The 8192-nt window shown below is 42.6% G+C and overlaps 1 long non-coding RNA gene across 1 annotated transcript; it reads left to right on the top strand.

Moving 5' to 3' along the window:
• The first annotated feature begins 451 nt into the window (after window positions 1-451).
• Window positions 452-3173, top strand: LOC128416399 (uncharacterized). The gene is made up of 2 exons (XR_008331207.1): window positions 452-1503; window positions 2974-3173. It is a non-coding gene; the product is annotated as an uncharacterized LOC128416399 (long non-coding RNA).
• The last annotated feature ends 5019 nt before the right edge of the window (window positions 3174-8192 follow it).

The following is an 8192-nucleotide window of genomic DNA, read 5'->3' as shown; positions in this document are numbered from 1 at the left end:
ATTTCAGAGTGCAGATAATGAGCTGTGTGTTTCAGTACTTCCTCATGAAGGAGACTCCATCTGTTTGGTTTAAAAGGCCAGGCTGAATCCTTCACTCTAATGTACTTGTTTTGCATGCATAAAGGGTTGTTTTTAATTGAGCATTCAAAGATGCAGCCCTCCCAACTTGCAGCCTGAAATTGCACCGCTTACAAAAAGTGTGCTTTCAATTTCTGCAGAATGTAAGCTAGCCTTCCAGATACGTTCCACAATTCGTTTGCTTGTCTCTGTATGTTGTTGGCTCATGCCCAAGTGTAGAGTACTTGTCTTAGAGCAGAAAGGGAAGAACGTGATAACTGCCTAAAACAGCTTTTCGTCTAGACAATGTGGAAAAGCAACCAAACAGTTGCCAGTCAGCTGTGTTTTTTCCGTTTGAGGACTTTACCCTTCATAGGAAAATGAGAGCGACTTTGAAAGACTTGTTCTAGTTCCCGAGCTGATTTTGCTGTTACAGAAAAGCCGCAACTTAAACCGCCTTTGATAGCCTATGGCTATCTGAACAGCCCATGTGCAGAGAGGAAAATGGAAAGGTATCTTGAGTAGCTATGAAGTAGTATGACTTGATGTAGCGATGGAAATATGCTGAAAGAAGAGATGCATGGAGGCAATGCTTTAAAGTGTGCTTGGTGTTTCAGCTCCAGCAACAAGATTTGTGGCGTAACAAAATTATTGTGGCATGAGCCTTTTTCATCAGATGCAGCAGCTATGGAGATGATGGATGCAAGCAGGGACCAAAGGACTGGTCCTTTTTATTTCCCCTGCAATGGTTGCTCAAGTTCTTTCTCACCCATCCACAGTGACATGGCAAGCCCTCTTTGCTGTTGACACTTGTTTTTGTCCCACACAGCATCTTTTGCCATTGTGTTCAGGATTGAAATGTGCGGGGAGATAAACATTTGGGCCATTGGGGTGGGGTGAGAGGAGCATCCGTCCTGGGTGAAACAGATATGCATTCCAGAAGGGTGTAAAAGATCATGGGTTGTGTCCAAGTAAGTCGTAAGTACGTTTATTGAAATTAACGAGCTTAAGGGCATTGGTTTCAATGGATCCTACTCCCGAGTGTGACTTGATTAGATAAACCCTACGTAATATTTTAATAAATGTTAATAAAAGTTATTTAGATGCTAGATTTAAAAAATGTCAGGTTCAGAGGCTTAGTGAGAGCAGCATGGCAGGCAAATTGATAGCAATTTTTCATTGGCTCTGTGTCTAGTGGCATTCAGGCACTGAATCTGGTTAACTGAGCCTGAGACTTAACCCCAGCCAGTTGATGCAGATTGGACAACAGTTATGGGAAGAGAAGTTCCCCAACAGCTTCTTAGAAGCACAGTCTCATCTGAGTAGTGGGAATGACATGTTATCAGTAATGCATTAAATTTAGAAAGCGCTGCATCTGTAAGAAATCATTATTTTAGTGTGCCAGCTCCTACACTTTGAAACTCCCTGCCTATTGACTTCAGCCAGGTGCCTTCACTGTACTGTTTTTTTTTAACTACTATATTTTTCAGATAATCTTTGAAAACCTCCCATTTTGAAACAAATTCCTGTTTTGATTTATTCTTTATTTTTTCTGATAAACCATCTAATTCGGCATATTCTGTCAGCTTTTGGATCCAATCTTGTATAGAGGGGATTTCATTACTCTTCCATTTTGCTGCAATCAAAACTCTTGCTGCCGCCGTCGCATATAAAAAGATACCCTTCCTCTTTTGTGGAATATCCAAATCTGTTATTCCCAGGAGGTAGGCCTCTGGTTTTTTATTGAAAGAGATCTTTAGCATTTTTTGCAGTTCTACATGGATACTCTCCCAGAAAACCTGTATTTTCCTACATATCCACCACATATGGTAGAATGGTCCTGATTCACCGCATCTCCAACAATTACTTGACACATTTTTATACATTTTTGAAAGTTTCCATGGTGTTAGATACCATCGATGTTGCATTTTTTGAAAGTTCTCTCTAATCGTGTAACAATTTGTGAATTTCCAATTGATCTTCCATAAATTTTCCCATTGGGCCATGGTTATTGAATGGCCAAAATCCTGGGACCACCTCACCATTGCCACTGTTACCTCCTCCTCCTTGACTGTCCAGTCAATAAGGAGTCGATAAGTTTTGGAAAGAGTTTTTCGTTTAGAATTTACAAGATCAGATTCGAATCGGGAAATATCTGTTGAGAACCCCTTTTGTCTGTCAGATTTAAAAATTTCAAATAACTGATGGTATTGGAACCAGTCTGAGATGTGTTCTCTTATTTCCTCAAAGTTTTTTAATTTTTCCATATATCATGTAGGCGTGCCATCCCCAACGGTTGTCAAAACCTTCCAGGTCCAAGAGGTCCGGATCCTGCAATGTGCACCAATCTTTTAGCCAGGTGAAACAGGCTGCCTCGTAGTACAGTTTTAAGTCGGGTAGGGAAAAGCTTCCTCTCTCTTTTATGTCTATTAAGATCAGGTGTTTAATCCTAGGTTTCTTCCCTTCCCACAGGAATTTGGAAATTTCTCTTTGCCATATCCTAAGACAACCTGCTTCGCCCAGTATTGGAATAATTTGAAATAAAAAGATTAATTTTGGAAGCACATTCATCTTTATAATGGAAATCCTACCCAGAAATGTTAATTTTCGTTTACTCCAGGTTACAAAGTTTTTTCTAATCTCTAACCAAGTTTTGGTGTAATTATCCTGAAATAAGTTTATGTTCTTGGGGGTGATCCAAATACCTAAGTATTTCGCTTTTGAGGAGATTTTCAGGCCCAATATTTTTTCTAAGTCATCCTTTTCTTCTGTGGTTACATTTTTAACAAGCATTTTTGTTTTTGTTATATTCAGCTTAAAGCCTGCCACTTCTCCAAATTCTTTAATCAATTCCAGCACTCTTTTCAGACTTTCTTTAGGGTTTTCAGTCATAACAAGTAAATCGTCCGCAAACAGTACGATTCACTGTACTGTTTTCAGTGCCTGCTTCAAAACATTTTTGTTTAGGCAAGGTATGTAGAACACTGACATGTGTTTTAATCTGGTTTTTAGTTTATTGCTTTATTTTTGTAAACCGCTTTGCTGTTTGGTTTGGTTTTACAATCAAATAGTATGCAAATTTTGTGAAATAAATAAACATACAAACATTTTTGGTGTCTGATTTACCTCTTCACTCTTCCTAGGGAAGTCCCAAGGGTTACGCTTACTTCCTTGCACGTGTATGCGTATGTAAATTGCTTAAAGGTTCTACTTACAATCAAGTTGAATTTAAATTTTGTTCAAATGAAAAAAGAGAGACTGAAATCTGTGCCTTCCCATCTTTTAATACTTGTTTTGTGCATGTCCCTAACTCCTGGAGAACGATATATTTGTTTGCTATTGTGGCAACTAAAGAACGTATTGTAAATGTTTTAAAATGTCAATGCAGCAACGTACAGAACACACAGTTCATTGTTATGCATGTTACTCAGAAGTAAGTCCCAAGGCTTTCAATGGAGCTCTTACTCCCATCCAGGTGCCTTCCAATTGTTTTGGACTACAACTCCTATCATCTGGCTGGCCAGCCACACCCCTTTCAAGAAACTCCATTTCTTTCCTTCTGTTTTGTCTCTACCCCACTCTTCCTGCACCCCACTATTTTAGCAAGCTCAGTCTTATTTGAGTTGTCTTTGACTTGGGGGTGAGTGTGTTACTTTTCCTGAATCATTTTTTGCATTCCTGCACATATTGTGGCTCCTCTAAGCTTGTTGCTACCTCCCTCTTGTTCATAGATGGTGTTATTCTGGCTACATAAGAACAGGCATTAAAAAAAAAAATCACTTTCAGTACATAGGATTCAACATAGTTTAATTGTTTGTTAGGAAGCAGGTCAAGTGACTGTTTCCAATGGGCTGTAATGAACAGTCATACTCCAGAGTAGACCTTTTGAAAAAAGCAGGATTGTATTATTTAGTTTCTTTTCATTTTTAATATTTTACTTCCTTATGCTTAGAGGACAATTTTGCCATGAACTTTCCTTCTATTTATGCAGCTGGTTTTTATGCAGAAAGTTTATTTTGATTCTTAAGAGGATGCTCTCTTTAGTTGTTAACTGTGCTCTACAGAATGTATTGATTCTCTCATATTTGTTGCTTATTAAGGATGTTTTAACCTATGGATGGAGCCAATGCTAGTCCTACTCATAGTTGACCCATTGAAGTGAATGGGCATGGATCACTTCATTTCAATGGGTGTACTCTTGAGTAGAACTTGACCGGCTACAACTTTCTCTTGTAACCTATGTACTACATCTAACGCTGGAGGCAATGTGCCCCCAGTCACCATTCCTGGAAATCACAGGCGGGAATGTCCCAGATCCTACCAGTGGTGTAGTATCTGTTAGGATATTTCCGTTCCACCTTAAAAGGGAGCAGGATGTTTGTATAACAGCCTGCGCGTTTCCTGTCTCACAGGATGTTTATGTTGTCTGTTCCTTTCGTTTTCTGCTGTTTTGCCTGAGCAGTCGGACCAGACGGTCATGTCTTTTTTGTTCTGACCAACGCCAAATAAACTGTAAATATGCTGTCCTGCTGTGCAACTTTTGCTGTGTGAATTCTGCTGAAAGAGTGTGCACAAGTCCAAGAATGTGGCTATCTTTTCTTGAGGCTTCGTGCCGCTGATTGCTGATACTGCGTGACTACGGGAGGTCGATGGATTGTCCGGCACCGAGCTTGGGGCTCAGATGGACTTTATCTCCCTGGCAGTATCCCAACAGTATCTGGGGGGCACAGGGGTGGTTGCCCCGGGTGCTAAATTGTTAGGGGCACAAAATTTCAACACCCTGTTGTGCCCGAATACAGCTGTGCACTTCTATTGTTGGGCTGTGCTCACTTCTCCATGTGAACCAGGAAGTGGCCTATCCCAAAATTTGAATGTACATATGTACATGAAGGACCAGGTGCGCAGCCTGGGAGTCATTTTGGACTCACAGCTGTCTATGGAGGCACAGGTCAAATCTGTGTCCAAGGCAGCTGTTTACCAGCTCCATCTGGTACACAGGCTGAGACCCTACCTCCCGGCGGACTGTCTCGCCAGAGTGGTGCATGCTCTGGTTATCTCCCGCTTGGACTACTGCAATGCGCTCTACGTGGGGCTACCTTTGAAGGTGACCCAGAAACTACAACTAATCCAGAATGCGGCAGCTAGACTGGTGACTGGGAGCGGCCACCGAGACCATATAACACCGGTCTTGAAAGACCTACATTGGCTCCCAGTATGTTTCCGGGCACAATTCAAAGTGTTGGTGCTGACCTTTAAAGCCCTAAACGGCCTTGGTCCAGTATATATGAAGGAGCGTCTCCACCCACATCCTTCTACCCGGACACTGAGGTCCAGCACCGAGGGCCTTCTGGCGGTTCCCTCACTGCGAGAAGCCAAGTTCCAGGGAACCAGGCAGAGGGCCTTCTCGGTAGTGGCGCCCTCCCTGTGGAATGCCCTCCCACCAGATGTCAAAAAGAACAACACCAGACTTTTAGAAGACATCTGAAGGCAGCCCTGTTTAGGGAAGCTTTTAATGTTTGATGTATTACAGTATTTTAATATTTTTTTGGAAGCCGCCCAGAGTGGCTGGGGAAGCCCAGCCAGATGGGCGGGGTATAAATAATAAATTATTATTATAATAAATTATTATTACTCTGCCTGTTTCCCTCCTGTTCTCTTTGTGTGGCGCCGAGCATTGGCAACCCATGATATGCCACTGTATCCTGCTTTTGGTCTTCCCATAGGCACCTGCTTGGCCACTGTGAGATGGGCCTGATCCCGCAAGCTCTTCTTAGGTCCTTAAACCACACAGAGGGAGGAATTCAGCATAGGGCCAAGAAGATTGCTCTGTCAGTGTAAGCATTTCTCCTTGCCTGATTCAACCATCTGCTCTCTCCTCCCCCTGCATACTGTTCTGGGGTGGGGTGGGGGAGCTCTGTTGTACTAGTGATGGTCTTTGTACAAGTTTCTACTAGTGGGGCTTGTTATAGATGAATCCCACCCCCTCCGTTTTGTTTAAATGGTACATAAATGGTCCAAATAACTAAACAAAACTAACTTGGGTCCATTAATTTCATTGGCTCTGCTCGTGAGTAGAACTAGGTAAGCACAGATTAGTATTAAACAAAAGTCTATACAGACTAGGTTTATATTTTTTTAAAAAAACCCCAAAATCTACAGCCGACCCCTCTCCTCACCCACCCCTAGTTTTTAGAAGGGAAGTGCATAGCTTTCATCCCAGAGTTGAATTCCAGTACCACTTCCTTTGAAAACAAACCTGCAGAGTAGGCAAGAGAGTGGAGTCTCTTTTGTAGTATTTTGAATCCACAAAGTGTCTTATAAATGAGTGGGTGACAACCTTCACTGCTGGTGTTGGCATCGAAGCTCACAGGAGCACAAGACCCAGCTCCCCACCCTGAACACTTTCCAAAAGAGCTGGTTTTATTGCCTTGCCCTGTACTTCTAACTCTGGAGGGACTGGCAGCCTGGTGTGGGGTCTCAGGAAAAGCCACAGAGGCCTGTTCTTCTCCTGTTTCTTGGTTAGCCTAACTGATGCCATTTTGCATCTGTAAAAAACTACCTGCTTTAGAATTTAAGAGGGTGAGCCACAAATACATGAAGACCAGATAACGTTGCTAGGCGATTTTCAGAAAATCCTCCCTCTGCCAGGCTACTCTCCCCTTCAAGGTCTCCAGGCAGGGTGTCCTGTTTCAATCAGCGGGAGCAGCTGAATAAACGAGTGATTATGGGAATCTCCTCTGTCTATGGCATTTATTGGCTTTTCAGTGACCAAGGCAGCCTGGACCCGATTAGCGGACCCCCAACAATGGCTGGAATGGTTAGAGCAGGTGGTGGTGCTACAGGAAGTGGCTGGCCACACCTATGAGTGAAGGGGGCGGGGCAATGTATTTCTGAGAGCTGCTCCCACATTAGGGAGGACCAGCACTGAAGGTGAATGTTTGCTGGCGGCCTTGCGTAGTGTCGCATGTGAGTGCTTTATGGGTTGGAGGGGAAAGCTGGCTGGTGGGAGGGGTTGGGAAATCAGGAAAAGGCAGTATATTGTTACATGTATAGCCAGGTTCTATGCATGTTTACTCTTAGTCAAGATTTCAGGTGAACATGTTCCCAAATGTGCAGAGAACTGCAGCTTGAAGTTGAGCCGGTTAAATGCTCCACTAGTGCTTTAACTAAGAGACATACTGAATTTGGAGTTGGCTTTCTGGATTTGTTTCCTACCTCATCTCCCCCACCTTTCAGCCAAGACAAAAGTGAAGTTGTGGATTTAAGCAGACACACTAAAAGCACAGCAAATACCTGCCTTGGCAGTTTGTGAGAAGGATCTCAAGCATGAGTCAGCAGTGTGATGGGGCTGCAGAAAAGGCAAATGTGGTTATTCGGCTTCATGAGTAGAACCATAGTTTCCAAGTCACACAGTGTAACCCTGCAGTTTTCTGGTTGTAACCTAGGCTGTGACTCAGGCCTAATTTCTGGTTTTCCCAATGTGTGCCGTTCAGTGTGAGACCATTTCTGGACAGAAAAATCAACTAAGCAACCAGTTAAAAACAAGTCTAGTTACTTTCCACAATTAGTTTCCAATTGCTTAGTTAGTTCTTTATACAGCAACCAGTTAAAAGGTTTCCCCTTAATTGTCCAGCAGGAAGGAAAATCTAAAGGTCAGAAACAAGACTAGGAGGAGGGGACCCTCAAGGGGGAGTTAACAAACACACCTTAAACTTTTCTCTCTGCCCCTAAGTTTGTTTTGCAATGCATATTTTTCTCAGCAGCACTCTCCCCAAGTGCTTGACTATGGTTGCAATCTAAGTGGGTCTTCGTTTGTAAACTTGTTTTATGGTATTGTGATACAAGATTAAAACTGGGTTGTTGTTTTTTTGAGAGGGAAAACAAGCTCCACACCAGTTTTCAACTTTTTAGTTATAACTTAAACTGCTTCCTTTCTTTTACACTTGTTGGTATCCCCCTGTTCACTGTATCCTTGTCATCCTTTCCCCCCTATGAAACAAAAAATATGCCAGTTTAATTTAATTCCTGGTGTAAATTTTCTCTTAACTTACCTAATGGGCTATGTGAAGATCAAATTAACACACACTTCCTGCGTGGAGGAACGAGGGGGAAGGTTGCTGCCTTTCCCTGGCCCT

The sequence above is a fragment of the Podarcis raffonei genome, chromosome 6 (assembly GCF_027172205.1).
Source record: "Podarcis raffonei isolate rPodRaf1 chromosome 6, rPodRaf1.pri, whole genome shotgun sequence".
Taxonomy (NCBI): domain Eukaryota; kingdom Metazoa; phylum Chordata; class Lepidosauria; order Squamata; family Lacertidae; genus Podarcis; species Podarcis raffonei.
This window is presented reverse-complemented; position numbering and strand designations above follow the sequence as displayed.